The following is a 15,807-nucleotide window of genomic DNA, read 5'->3' on the forward strand; positions in this document are numbered from 1 at the left end:
AATGACAGGCAGAGGCAGGCCACCCCGCAGGTTCCGTGGTCGTGGTCGTGGTGCTGTGATTCCTTTAGACCCTACAAATATGCACATTGTTCAGATGCCGGGTGCCAGGGGGGACGCGAAAACTTCTGAGGAGGACCTAGTTGAATGGCTAACACAGGACACCCAATCTTCTTCAGCTTCCGCTGCTAGTCCTCCTAACCTTGACGCACCATCTACGTCCAGCTGTGCTTTGGGCAGGTCTCAAGTGACCAGTGCCACTCCCCCGCCTGTCGCCACCACCAACACTAGCACCACAGCCGCTTCACTTGATCTGTCACAGGAGTTATTGACACATCATTTGGAAGAAATGAGTGATGCGCAACCATCATTGACAGAGAATGTAGATAATAGTGATCAGTCTCAGTCAGGCAGCATTACCGACATGGAGGTACGGTGTGATGATGATGTTGTACCCGCTGCTGACTGCAGGCCTAAGGATAAAGAAGTGTACTGGGTGTCTAATCTATGTTTTTTAGATTTCACGGTTGCAAAAAATGATCCACGGGTTTCTAAAATCAATGCCTTTCCTGTAATCTATTATTCACAAGGATGACATATGTACTCTTTCATGCTGTTGTTTCTGTTGAGGCTCTGGAGCCTCTTATTAAAAAGGCCTAAGGATAAATAAGTGTACTGGTGTCTAATCAATGTTTTTTTAGATTTCACGGTTGCAACTAATGATCTCTGTGTTTCTAAAATCAATTCCTTTCCTGTAATCTAATTTTCAAAAGGATGACATATGTCCTCTTTCCTGCTGCTGGTTTTGTGGAGGGCCTGGAGCCTCTGCTAAAAAAGACCTAAGGATAAATAAGTGTACTGGGTGTCTAATCAATCTTTTTTAGATTTCACGGTTGCAACAAATTATCCCAGGGTTTCTAAAATCAATGCCTTTCCTGTAATCTATTAGTCCACAAGGATGCCATATGTCCTCTTTCATGCTGTTGTTTCTGTTGAGGCTCCGGGAGCCTCTTCTAAAAAGGCCTAAGGATAAAGAAGTGTATTGGGTGTATAATCTATGTTTTTTGAGATTTCACGGTTGCAATTAATGATCTCTGTGTTTCTAAAATCAATGCCTTTCCTGTAATCTAATTTTCAAAAGGATGCCATATGTCTTCTTTTTTTTTTTTTTTGCTGAATAATCGTTTTTACTAGGATGGGATAAAAAAAATGGAAATAAGTTGTCAATTGTTGTACTATAACAAGATTTCTGACAAAACAGGTACAAAAAGTAAACAAAATATTATGAATCAGAAAGTTGTAACAAGAGGGACCAAAGAAAAAAACAAAACCCTACATCACTGGGCAGCTGGATAACTGAACTGCAGCACCACACTCCCCACATTATAAGACATAAGTACACTGGGAAAATACTTTTAATTGAAATACATACTGATAACTATGTTAAAGTAGTTAGAATATACCAAACTGGACTTGTATTGATGAAGAATGAGTGCTTAAAAAATACAACAATTACATTTTTATACCTTTTTTTCCCCCACTTTGAAAATGTACAGAATTTGCTCAGTTTGTCTCTTGCATCCATGCTTCTTTTGTTTGAATTCACCACTACTAGATCAGTTTCCTTCTAAAGGATAAATTCCATTATGCAAAATGAGTGTAATTCACAGAACGTGGTTTTTCTTTCCTTTTGATGAGGACATTTTTTTTTTTTTGTTCTTAGCAACAAAACTGCGTTACTTCATTTAAGGGGTTGCGGGCTTGCCTGGAATCTGAAGCGTCACATAATTGGACAGAAGTGGACAGGTTTGTCTACATATTTTACATTTAATAAATCCACCTGTTGGCAATAAGTCAAATATTACATCTACGATGTCTTCACCAAATCGTAGACATAAATATGGAAATCTTCATCAAATTTTATGAAATAAACAGAGGGTTTGGCTTCCACTTGGTGTATTACTTACCATGCCAGTCATTTTTGAGCCATCTTCTTTGGCATACTCCACTTGCTTTCCTACAAAGGCTGTCCACAACTTCTCCTGGTTCTCTTTCTGCTGGAGGGGATCATTAGAGTCTGGCATGATGAGGAGATCTCCTTCTTTGTAGTCATCTAATAGCTGATACATATATAAAACTGGGTCCTTCTCGTAGGTTATATAAAACCATGTCTTCATTATGGGAGCTCTTGCTAAGACCATTCCTCTCCACTCATCCTTAGAACCATCTTATGTTTCAAACCATGTGTTCAACAGCTTTACCAATCATTGTGTCTGCCAAGTGAGCATCACTAATTCGAGATGAAGCAACTCTATCTGGAAGAACTTCAAGAGCAGACACTCGCTCGTCCTTGTGGAGTTCTAGTCCATAGACACAATCAAATCCATCATATTTAATAAGATAAAGGGATGGGTTGACTGGCACTTGATCCAATACAGTTCCTTTCCATTGTGTTATTGGGCCACTTACCTTCTTTCCAACCATGCTGTATTCTGCAACCTACAATATTCCTCCGGGGCTGCGAAATTGGTTTGCTTGGACCAACATTATTTCGATGCTTCTTGTGAGAAGTCCTTTTTTTCATTCATACTGGCAGACACACCTGCATGTGCTGCATCACCTCTGGCTCTCTGACCTGCTGCCTTTCCGAATGGGTCTTCATTCATCTGTGTATAAAAGGACAGCAAAGCTGCCAAACTAGGGTAAAAATCCTATTCCTCCAATTACCCTTTTTTGTTCCAGTCTATACAAAGAAACTGTGTCCTTTTAGTCCACCGTCCAAGCAAGATTTCTGTGTTTCAATCCACAGCAAGTGGTTCCGATGTCAGGCTACTCCAACCTGAAGAGTGCTGCATAGACGTAACATTCAGTTTACTACACAGTCCCTCCAGTCTTTGCGATTTGTTGCAGTACTCTGTCTCAATGATATATTTATTTATTTTTTAGTGTCCTAACCTCCTCCCTTTTTTCTGCCCTGCCTTATCCGTCATAGGTTTTGTCGGCAGCACTAACAGCAACTCCCGCCTCAAGCTCTCCTGCTGAACTTCCAGACCCGGCCCATACCCTCACATTCCAGTTCCTCGTTTTCCTTCGTCTTTGGAACCCCCTCCCCCCACTACATTTCCTCTGCCAGATCCATATGTCCTCTTTCATGCTGCTGGTTTTGTGGAGGGTCCTGGAGCCTCTGCTAAAAAGGCCTAAGGATAAAGAAGTGTACTGGGTGTATAATCTATGTTTTTTTAGATTGCACGGTTGCAACTAATGATCTCTGTGTTTCTAAAATCAATGCCTTTCCATAAATCTATTTTTCTAAAGGATGCCATATGTCCTCTTTCCTGCTGCTGGTTTTGTTGAGGGTCATGGAGCCTCTGCTAATAAGGCCTAAGGTTAAATAAGTGTACTGGGTGTCTAATCCATTTTTTTTTAGATTTCCCGGTTGCAATAAATTATCTCTGGGTTTCTCAAATCAATGCCTTAAATGTAATCTATTGTTCAAAAGGATGCCATATGTCCTCTTTCCTTTTTTTTTTTTTTTTCTCTGTATTTTTGTTTATTTTAGAAAATGTAATGCACTTATAGCTTCACTAAGATTATGACTTTGCACTCTGCCATTTTCCATGCAGCATTTTGACATGTCGTGTGATATGACTAGAAGATTGAAGAATGGTATGTTTTGAATCTGCTGAGCATAATAAAAAAAAAACAATTTTTTATTTAACTTGAGTTAATAACTGAAGCATGACTTCAGGAGTCAGGTGTGGTCATAGGTAGTGGTTGTTAGCAGATTATTTTTATTGCAAATTGCAATTGCCACAGCGTGCATAAAATGTGCGTCACTAGTCCAAATCTTACCTTTTTTTTTCATTCAGGGGTGTCCGGCGCCATATTGGAAAGGCAAAAAACAGGTCTCCGTACCCGTTGATATAAGGGGTGACTAGTGCTTTTACCAGGCTCCTCTTGGATAGCCCCAGAAAGTGTGACTATGAATCCCAAAAAGAAAATTAAATTAGGTTGAAAACTAACTCCAAAGTAACTTGTAAGACCTGGAGCTCCTCAAACACACATCCTACCGAACAGCTATAGGCTACGCCCCCACCAAACTCTTAACTTTTTAATGCCAATTGATATTGCCACAGCTGGAACAAACAGTAAATAACATGTGCGTCACCCACAGTCTCCGAAGCTGTTGTCGGATGTATACAAAAACACTGATAATGTATTCCTTTCGGGGCGCAAAGCGATGGCTACCGGAAACACTCCAGGAACTTCATAAGAGTCAGCTATTTGTATTTCTGGTGATGTTTGAGACATCTGGGTAGTGTACAGGGAGGCCCAAATCCTCTCCATCTCTTGTGCACCACAGGACAGGACATCCTTGTCATCCCTAAGCACATGAAATTGCTGGCATTTTGTTGCTTCAAGAAGTTCAGCTTTTGTGGTGATAGTACAGAATTAAATAAACTTTGGTTTCCTACCATACTCAAGAAAATCTTGTAGTTCAAGCTTCGGACTTGCTGTGGGAAACAGTGGCCTGTCCATACCAGGAAGTTGATTTAGACAGAAGTAACGAGCTCTGCTTGCAGGTGCAACATGTTTATCGACAATCATCAAAGGGGTTGCGTGCAGAATATGGCTGATGGCCCCCTTATTCCACATGTTTGTCCAGTTGAGCTTCAATTACCAAATGCTGATATTCAAAAAATAGACAAACAGTGCCTTAAAAAACACATTTGCAATATGGATTCACCAGAGCAAGGTCATTGCAAGTACTTCCCACGATAACAAAATTAAATGCCACATATCCGCAATCTTCCCCTTCACATTATTATTGTCACACTACATTGTACTCCTATGCCCACCCTCCCTGCTCTTGTTTTGTGAGGGTCCTGGAGCCTCTGCTAAAAAGGCCTATGGATAAATAAGTGTACTGGGTGGTCTAATCAATGTTTTTTTTCTAATTTCCGGGTCATATAAATGATATCTGGGGATTCTAAATCAATGCTTTTACTGTAATCTATTATCTCAAAAGGATGACATATCTCCTCTTTCATGCTGTTGTTTCGGTTGAGGTTCCGGGACCCACCCTCTTATTAAAAAGGCCTGAGGAAAAATGAAGTGTACTGTGTGTCTAATCAATGTTTTTTTCTATTTCCCGGGTCATATAAATAATTCTGGGATTCTATAAACAATGCCTTTCCCTGTAATCTATTATTCAAAAGGATGACATATATTCACTCTTTCATGTGTTGTTTCGGTTGAGCTCCGGGACCCTGCTTATTAAAAAGCCTGAGGATAAATAAGTGTACTGGGTGTCTAATCAATGTTTTTTTTCTATTTTCCCGTTTGCAAATAATGATCTGTGGGTTTCTAAAATCAATGCCTTGTCTTCTAATCTATTATTCAAAAGGATGACATATGTCCTCTTTCATGCTGTTGTTTCGGTTGAGGCTCGGGACCCTCTTATTAAAAAGGCTCCCTGAGGAAAAAATAAGTGTACTGGGTGTCTAATCAATGTTTTTTTTTTATTTCCCGGGTCATATAAATAATCTCTGGGATTCTAAAAAACAATGCCTTTCTGTAATCTATTATTCAAAAGGCATGAATATCTCCTCTTTCATGCTGTTGTTTTGGTTGAGGCTCCGGGACACCTCTTATTAAAAGGCCCTGAGGATAATTAAGTGTACTGGGTGTCTAATCAATGTTTTTTTCTATTTCACGGGTCATATAAAATGATCTCTGGGATTCTAAAATCAATGCCTTTCCTGTAATCTATTATTCAAAAGGATGACATATCTCCTCTTTCATGCTGTTGTTTCGGTTGAGGCTCTGGGACCCTCTTATTAAAAAGGCCTGAGGATAAATAAGGTGTACTGGGTGTCTAATCAATGTTTTTTTCTATTTCCCGTTTGCAAATAATGATCTGTGGGTTTCTAAAATCAATGCCTGTCTTCTAATCTATTATTCAAAAGGATGACATATGTCCTCTTTCATGCTGTTGTTTCGGTTGAGGCTCCCGGACCCTCTTATTAAAAAGGCCTGAGGAAAAATAAGTGTACTGGGTGTCTAATCAATGTTTTTTTCTATTTCCCGGGTCATATAAATAATCTCTGGGATTCTAAAAACAATGCCTTTCCTGTAATCTATTATTCAAAAGGTTGACATATCTCCTCTTTCATGCTGTTGTTTCGGTTGAGGCTCCGGGACCCTCTTATTAAAAAGGCCTAAGAATAAATGAGTGTACTGGGTGTCTAATCAATGTTTTTTTTCTATTTCCCGGGTCATATAAATGATCTCTGGGATTCTAAATCAATGCCTTTCCTGTAATCTATTATTCAAAAGGATGACATATCTCCTCTTTCATGCTGTTGTTTCGGTTGAGGCTCCGGGACCCTCTTATTAAAAAGGCCTGAGGATAAATAAGTGTACTGGGTGTCTAATCAATGTTTTTTTTCTATTTCCCGGGTCATATAAATGATCTCAGGGATTCTAAAATCAATGCCTTTCCTGTAATCTATTATTCAAAAGGATGACATATCTCCTCTTTCATGCTGTTGTTTCGGTTGAGGCTCCGGGACCCTCTTATTAAAAAGGCCTAAGAATAAATGAGTGTACTGGGTGTCTAATCAATGATTTTTTTCTATTTCCCGGGTCATATAAATTATCTCTGTGATTCTAAAATCAATGCCTTTCCTGTAATCTATTATTCATAAGGATGACATATCTCCTCTTTCATGCTGTTGTTTCGGTTGAGGCTCTGGGACCCTCTTATTAAAAAGGCCTGAGGATAAATAAGTGTACTGGGTGTCTAATCAATGTTTTTTTCTATTTCCCGGGTCATATAAATGATCTCTGGGATTATAAAATAAATGCCTTAACTGTAATCAATTGTTCACAAGGATGCCATATGTCCTCTTTCATGCTGTTGTTTCAGTTGAGGCTCCGGGAGCCTCTTAAAAAAGGCCGAAGGATAAAGAAGTGTTCTGGGTGTCCAATCAATGTTTTTTTTTATTTCACAGTTGCCAAAAAATTATCTATGGCTTTGTAAAATCTATATACATAAGAAAAAGGAACTCAGTAGTGCTAAGAAGCAAATACGTGAATGACCACTTAAGGTCAGCTAATATTAAGGTAGATTCCAACCGGTGTACCAGCTTTAGGAAACTTGCATAAGTGGCTGCAGATGCAATTTATCAGAATCAATCCCCCACTGTTGCCCAAGCCTGCTTACTATACCGGAAACTTTGGATCTGCGATGCACGGGTACCTTGTACCATCTCCAAGTGCTCGTCTCTCCACCGGCTCAGCTGCTTGGCATCCTCGTGGGTCTGTAAATGTACGGCGTCTCTCCTTCTCGATGAGCGCTGGATCCTATTTGCTGGTATAAGTGTCAATCAGCGGTAACCAATCCGTAGTAAGGAGCAATGCTGAAAGTTCACCAATGTCTATTAGCTGCAAACACACACCTCCCCACAGCTCCAAAATCCAGGATTCACTGGCAAAATTAGTGAAGTATAGAAAAGCGGTAGTCCTGGAGAGTATAATTAAAACGTCTTTATTTCAAACTCAGATTAAAAGCAAATGGCAAACACAAGTAAAAGCATAACAGGTGTGGCACTGTTTGGCTTACGCGTTTCGGCTAGGAGCCGTAGTCATAGCCTATAGTGCTATGTGACACACCTCTCTAAATACCCATACCTAAAATCCCATTGGTTAAAAGATAAAACACACCTGTTAATTACCTACTCTATACATAGTGAAACTAAAATCGTACAAAACCTCCAAAGCAATTATGCACTAACAAAAGTGCCAATTACAGGATTCCATATGACAGGGGAAATAGACGTAGTGTAGTGAGAAAAATACACACAATAAACTAAATAGAACAATACTGAGTAATGATTAACAAATGAAGAAAAAGTAATGGTAATGCGATATGCAGTCAAAAGGACCAAAAATGCAAAAAGCCAAACGATCAAAATTATGTACCACATTCAAATATACAAGTGATCAATGTATCAATGTATCAAAAAGTATAAGGGGTCAGAGGGCAAACATAAACGTGTATTACACATTAAAGGATATATTTATAATGGACCCTGACCATATAACATGATTTATAAGTAAGATAATGATATGGGGTGACGGAGGGTAAAGTTTCTAATACAATAATGCATAATGTCCTAAATATTGAAGAATGAGATAACTATGTAAGCTAAGACTATCTAAATTACACAAATCATTACACAAGTTCTAAAAATGGTATGTGTGACAAGCTTGATAGTGGCTCCCAGAGAGCCGGTATAAAGAAATGCCCTAAACAATTACCACAAATTCATGATATCATATTTGGAGTTGAGACCATTTGGAATACGAGTGCCCATTGTAAAAATCCAATGTGCCTCTCTCAACTCCAGTATGCGATCTATGGAGCCACCCCTTTTGGGTCTGTAGACCCTTTCTATAGCACTCCAGGAAAAGGAAGAAAGATTCCCTCCATGGTATACCCCAAAATGCTGGACTACAGGGGTACTTGATTTAACTGTAGTGAACGAGGAAAGGTGTTCCCTAATTCTGGTGTTTACTTCTCTGGAGGTGAGACCTATGTATTGAATTTTACATGAGGAGCAATTAAGTACATAAATCACATTAGTACATGTACAATTTAAGAGTGTTTTGATGTTAAATGTTTTTCCTGTAACATAACTGGTAAATGTGTTTCCCGTGCGTGCAAAATCACATGGTTTGCACTTCCTATGGCCACATTTGTGCATGCCCTGATGTCTGATCCAAGCACAGGCATCATTAGTCTTGGTGGGCAGCATAGTGGGAGACAGCAGAGAGCCCAATGTAGGACCTTTCCTATATGCGCATCTTACACCACTTTTAACCGTTTCAATTAATCTATCATCAGCCTTAAGGACCTTAAAGTGCTTGCGTATAATCGAACAGATATCGTTATATTGTCCACTGTGTGTGGTGACAAAGGTCACTCCATCAAAGGGCTTAGAATCTGTTTTCTGTCTATCTACCGAGAGACTGTCTCTGGTTTTGGAGCTCACCAAGTGTTTGGCCTTAAGAATGGCTCTTATTGGATATCTGCGTTGTTGTAACATGGATTCAAGATCCCTAGCTAGAGTCTTAAAGTCACTATCATCTGAGCAGTTTCTTTTTAGTCTGATCAACTCCCCTTTAGCAATTGCTTCTGGGACATGTTTCGAATGGCAACTTGTGCCAAACAGGACTGAGTTCCCTGAGATGGGTTTCCTATAGGAAACTGATTTAACTTTTCCATCTGGGAGCCCTATGAAGGTAAGATCTAGGAAATTGGCACTTTTGTCATTAAATTCAAATGTAAATTTAAGATTCATGTCATTCGAATTGAGGGATGAACAGAATTCTATAGCTTGCTGTTGGGTTCCTGTCCATATGAAGATCAAATCGTCTATATATCTCTTGTATGTGGATATATAGACACGGAAAGGGTTGCTATCTCCAAAGATGTGGAAGAACTCCCAGAATCCCAGGAACAGATTTGCATACGAGGGGGCAAATTTTGCCCCCATCGCTGTTCCACACCTCTGGAGATAGTATACCCCCTCGAACACAAAAAAATTGTGTGTAAGGAGGAACCCCACAACCTTCACAATGAAACAATTGAAATCATCAGTATAATTGCCAAAGTTGTCTAAGAAAAAACAAATTGCCTTCAAACCTGTGTTATGGGGTATACAGGAGTAGAGTGAGACAGCATCCACAGTCAACCAACTGGATTGTGATGTCCAGACAACATTTTCCATTAGCTGCAGAACATGTTTTGTGTCTCGCAAATGCGAGGGTAATGAAGTTACAATTGGCTGTAGGATGCTGTCCACCCACTCAGATAAATTACACAGCAGGGAATCCACCCCACTTACAATTGGACGACCCTTGACTTCCTGGAGGGACTTGTGGACCTTAGGAAAATGATGGAAGGCAGGAATTTTTGGAAAATCAGGAACCAAATATGCAAAGGTAGTTGGGTCAATAAACCCTGATTCTACACCCTCATCCAAAAGGTCCACAAGTTCCCTCCTGAAGATAGAAGTGGGGTCACCTTTGAGGATGGAATATTCATCCCTATTGTTGAGTTGCCTTAATGCTTCAGCCACATAAGCTTCCCGGTCGAGAACAACAGTCATACCGCCTTTATCGGCTTTTCTTATGGTAATGCTGGAGTTATCTTTTAACTCCTTGACTGCTGCTCTCTCCCTGAAACTTAGGTTGTTCTTGGGTCGTTTATTGGATTGTTTGAGAGCAATAAGATCTTGTTCAACCCTGTTGTAAAAAGTTTCTATAACATTACCCCTAACCTGTATAGGGTAGAAGGTGGACTTACTCTTCATAAGGGGGCCTCTACTGAGAGTACCTTGCGAATTATGAATAGATTCTGACTGTAATTGTTGCAGAGAGACTACATCACAAGTTTGTGAGAAGGAGAGAGACTCAGTATGAGTCGAAGTCCCCTGTTGTTCATTTTTACTGACTTCACTAGTAGTGGAAAAAAACTTTTTTAAAGTTATATTCCTGGTAAATTTATTTAGATCCAATAAGGTTTTAAACACATCAAAGTCATTGGTAGGTGAAAAGTTAAGCCCCAGACTAAGTACTTTTAATTGATCAACAGTAAGCAATGTGGATGATAGATTAATGACATTGTTATAGGTAGCATTTATTTGTACTTTGAGATTGATTTGGCTTGTCTCAGCTGGTATCTCTGCTGTCCCTGCGAGTTGTGATAAGTCTGTGTCTTGGACTTTCTCCCTCCCCCTTTGTGTGAGATCTGATCCTGGGGAAAAACCTGTTCCATAAGGCCTATGTTCCCTGTCTGTATAGCATTAACATGTAAACCTGACTGGGGTACAGGCATAGGATACATGGAGTAATTAGAATTGTTTTGGGGAGTTATATTGTGAGATGTCTCAGCTACATGTAGTAAGGGAGTGGTTGCGGACCTATGTGCAGGTTGTGTATTACTTTGTATCTCTCCTACACACTGAGGTTCAGTAGTAGTGGTACTGACAATTAAACCTGATGTTTGACTATTTGATATTTCATCACTGCCATCAGTACTATACTCAGTGTCACTTCCAGAAAACGTTACATTTCTATTATTGTTTGTTTGTCTTTGTCTGTTCCTGCGTCCCCTTCCTCTCCCTCCAAATCTAGGCTGATTTTGTCTTTGTGTGGCCCTTTGTTTTTTATTCCATATATAAACTGTGTTGTTAAGATAATCATTCTTATCTCTCAAAAATTTAGTGTGTTTTCTCTCCATGATTGTTGATCTGCTGGTAGCTAAGATACCTCTAAGGATGTTGTCAAATTTAGCAAAATCTGATACTGTGCTACGTAGGTTAAGTTCTGCCTGTAATTCTGCAATTTCTAACTTGATTTTGTCAAGTTGCTTAACTTTATATTGTAACATAAGCATCAAGTTCAGTGAGCAGTTAGATAATACTTGGTTCCATTCTTCCACAAAGTCTTTATCATTACAGTCCACATCAAAGGTGGGGAATTTAAAAATTCGTAGACCTCTAGGGATCATTTGTAATGACCGATATTTCTCAATTGTCCAAATGTCCCACTGAATTTTGGACTCCTTAATAAGCAGATCCTCCATCATGTCAAAGAGTGAACTGAGTGCTAGTACACTTTTATCCTCAGAAAAGATCACTTCACTATTAACAGTCCCTTCTTGTCTTGCTGAATAAGGCATCAAAGAGTAAAATTGCTGTGTAGGAGGCTGTATAGAGGTGTGAGCCATTTCGTCCATATTGCTGTGGGGAGCTTAAAACTGTAATCTGTGTGTGACAGGCGCTGCTACTGAGTGTTGGTACTGCCAGTAAAGTACCCAAATGATCAAACATACATAAGAAAAAGGAACTCAGTAGTGCTAAGAAGCAAATACGTGAATGACCACTTAAGGTCAGCTAATATTAAGGTAGATTCCAACCGGTGTACCAGCTTTAGGAAACTTGCATAAGTGGCTGCAGACGCAATTTATCAGAATCAATCCCCCACTGTTGCCCAAGCCTGCTTACTATACCGGAAACTTTGGGATCTGCGATGCACGGGTACCTTGTACCATCTCCAAGTGCTCGTCTCTCCACCGGCTCAGCTGCTTGGCGTCCTCGTGGGTCTGTAAATGTACGGCGTCTCTCCTTCTCGATGAGCGCTGGATCCTATTTGCTGGTATAAGTGTCAATCAGCGGTAACCAATCCGTAGTAAGGAGCAATGCTGAAAGTTCACCAATGTCTATTAGCTGCAAACACACACCTCCCCACAGCTCCAAAATCCAGGATTCACTGGCAAAATTAGTGAAGTATAGAAAAGCGGTAGTCCTGGAGAGTATAATTAAAACGTCTTTATTTCAAACTCAGATTAAAAGCAAATGGCAAACACAAGTAAAAGCATAACAGGTGTGGCACTGTTTGGCTTACGCGTTTCGGCTAGGAGCCGTAGTCATAGCCTATAGTGCTATGTGACACACCTCTCTAAATACCCATACCTAAAATCCCATTGGTTAAAAGATAAAACACACCTGTTAATTGCCTACTCTATACATAGTGAAACTAAATCGTACAAAACCTCCAAAGCAATTATGCACTAACAAAAGTGCCAATTACAGGATTCCATATGACAGGGAAATAGACGTAGTGTAGTGAGAAAAATACACACAATAAACTCAATAGAACAATACTGAGTAATGATTAACAAATGAAGAAAAAGTAATGGTAATGCGATATGCAGTCAAAAGGACCAAAAATGCAAAAAGCCAAACGATCAAAATTATGTACCACATTCAAATATACAAGTGATCAATGTATCAATGTATCAAAAAGTATAAGGGGTCAGAGGGCAAACATAAACGTGTATTACACATTAAAGGATATATTTATAATGGACCCTGACCATATAACATGATTTATAAGTAAGATAATGATATGGGGTGACGGAGGGTAAAGTTTCTAATACAATAATGCATAATGTCCTAAATATTGAAGAATGAGATAACTATGTAAGCTAAGACTATCTAAATGACACAAATCATTACACAAGTTCTAAAAATGGTATGTGTGACAAGCTTGATAGTCCCAGAGAGCCGGTATAAAGAAATGCCCTAAACAATTACCACAAATTCATGATATCATATTTGGAGTTGAGACCATTTGGAATACGAGTGCCCATTGTAAAAATCCAATGTGCCTCTCTCAACTCCAGTATGCGATCTATGGAGCCACCCCTTTTGGGTCTGTAGACCCTTTCTATAGCACTCCAGGAAAAGGAAGAAAGATTCCCTCCATGGTATACCCCAAAATGCTGGACTACAGGGGTACTCGATTTAACTGTAGTGAACGAGGAAAGGTGTTCCCTAATTCTGGTGTTTACTTCTCTGGAGGTGAGACCTATGTATTGAATTTTACATGAGGAGCAATTAAGTACATAAATCACATTAGTACATGTACAATTTAAGAGTGTTTTGATGTTAAATGTTTTTCCTGTAACATAACTGGTAAATGTGTTTCCCGTGCGTGCAAAATCACACGGTTTGCACTTCCTATGGCCACATTTGTGCATGCCCTGATGTCTGATCCAAGCACAGGCATCATTAGTCTTGGTGGGCAGCATAGTGGGAGACAGCAGAGAGCCCAATGTAGGACCTTTCCTATATGCGCATCTTACACCACTTTTAACCGTTTCAATTAATCTATCATCAGCCTTAAGGATCTTAAAGTGCTTGCGTATAATCGAACAGATATCGTTATATTGTCCACTGTGTGTGGTGACAAAGGTCACTCCATCAAAGGGCTTAGAATCTGTTTTCTGTCTATCTACCAAGAGACTGTCTCTGGTTTTGGAGCTCACCAAGTGTTTGGCCTTACGAATGGCTCTTATTGGATATCTGCGTTGTTGTAACCTGGATTCAAGATCCCTAGCTAGAGTCTTAAAGTCACTATCATCTGAGCAGTTTCTTTTTAGTCTGATCAACTCCCCTTTAGCAATTGCTTCTGGGACATGTTTCGGATGGCAACTTGTGCCAAACAGGACTGAGTTCCCTGAGATGGGTTTCCTATAGGAAACTGATTTAACTTTTCCATCTGGGAGCCCTATGAGGGTAATTGCTTTGGAGGTTTTGTACGATTTAGTTTCACTATGTATAGAGTAGGTAATTAACAGGTGTGTTTTATCTTTTAACCAATGGGATTTTAGGTATGGGTATTTAGAGAGGTGTGTCACATAGCACTATAGGCTATGACTACGGCTCCTAGCCGAAACGCGTAAGACAAACAGTGCCACACCTGTTATGCTTTTACTTGTGTTTGCCATTTGCTTTTAATCTGAGTTTGAAATAAAGACGTTTTAATTATACTCTCCAGGACTACCGCTTTTCTATACTTCACTTTTGTAAAATCTATGCCTTACCTGTCATCTATTGTTCAAAAGGATGCCATATGTCCTCTTTCCTGCTGTTGTTTTTGTTGGGGGTCCGGAACACTATTCTAAAAAGGCCGAAGGAGAACGACCTGTACTGTACTTGGTGTCCAATCATGTTTTTGTTTTCAATTTCACGGTTCATAATAAATATTGCAGTGTAACTAAAATCAATGCTATACCTGTACTCTGTTGTTCAAAAGGATGGCATATGTGGTGTTTCATTCTGTTGTGGTTGTTGAGGGTCGTGGCCGTGGGACAGCGTATAAAATGGCTGAAGGAGAACAACCTGTACAGACTTGCTCCTCTTTTTAGGCAGGCCAGCTCTTTGCATACATGCCCACAGACTCTGTAACGCATGCCTCTTTTAGGGAGAGGTGCAGCCATAATGCAGAATCAGAACCTCTGCCTGCAACTGTTATACTCGATTTTGTGAAAGGAAGTAACCTTACCATGGTTCCCTGCACGCACGTATTGTTGTTATATTTTTGGTGAGGGTAATCATGATGGCCATGTAGACCACCACCACTGAGAGTCCTGGAAGTAACAGGGATGAGATGAAAGAGCTAAGAATAGTAGAACTTGAAACAACAGAGTAAGCCATGGGTGTTAGTGCAAAACCGCTTGGCTTTTTTTTGGCTTTGGGTGCGGCTATTCATGCAGGCCATATAGAGCTGCCACCATTCGGTGTCGTATCAGTTATTAAACTAATAAGAACAGTACTACCAAAATACAGCCAATGAAGGGCCTTAGGAAGACTGAGCCAAGGTTGGATTATAGTATTTGGTTAGGCTAATCATGATGGCCATGTAGACCACCACCGAGAATCCTGTAAGTAACAGGGAGGATGAGATGAAAGTGCTAAGAATAGTACTACTTGAAACAACAGAGTTAGCCATGGGTGTTAATCCAAGACCGCTTGGATTTATTTTTGTATTGGGTGCGGCTAATCATGCAGGCCATATAGAGCTGCCACCATTCGGTGTTGTATCAGCTATAAAAAATAATAAGAACTGTACTATCAAAATACAGCCAATGAAAGGCCTATGAAGACTGAGCAAAGGTTGGATTGTAGTATTTTGTTCGGCTAATCATGATGGCCATGTAGACCACCCGTAACAGGGATGAAAGTGCTAAGAATAGTACTAATTGAAACAACCGAGTTAGCCATGGGTGTTAGTCTAAGACCACTCGGCTTTTTTTTGGGTTTGGGTGCAGCTAATCATGAAGGCCAGATAGACCTGCCACCATTTGGTGTTGTAACAGGTATTAAACTGCAAAGAACAGTACTACTTAACACAACCTACTTACCATGGGTCCCAGAGCATAAGTTTGGTTAT

General features: G+C 39.9%; 1 pseudogene; it reads right to left on the reverse strand.

Annotated features, from left to right (window-relative positions):
* Positions 1–1,864: 1,864 nt before the first annotated feature.
* LOC128643887 (spindlin-W-like) lies at positions 1,865–2,581 on the reverse strand (annotated as a pseudogene).
* Positions 2,582–15,807: the final 13,226 nt, after the last annotated feature.

The sequence above is a fragment of the Bombina bombina genome, unplaced genomic scaffold (assembly GCF_027579735.1).
Source record: "Bombina bombina isolate aBomBom1 unplaced genomic scaffold, aBomBom1.pri scaffold_831, whole genome shotgun sequence".
NCBI classification, from domain to species: domain Eukaryota; kingdom Metazoa; phylum Chordata; class Amphibia; order Anura; family Bombinatoridae; genus Bombina; species Bombina bombina.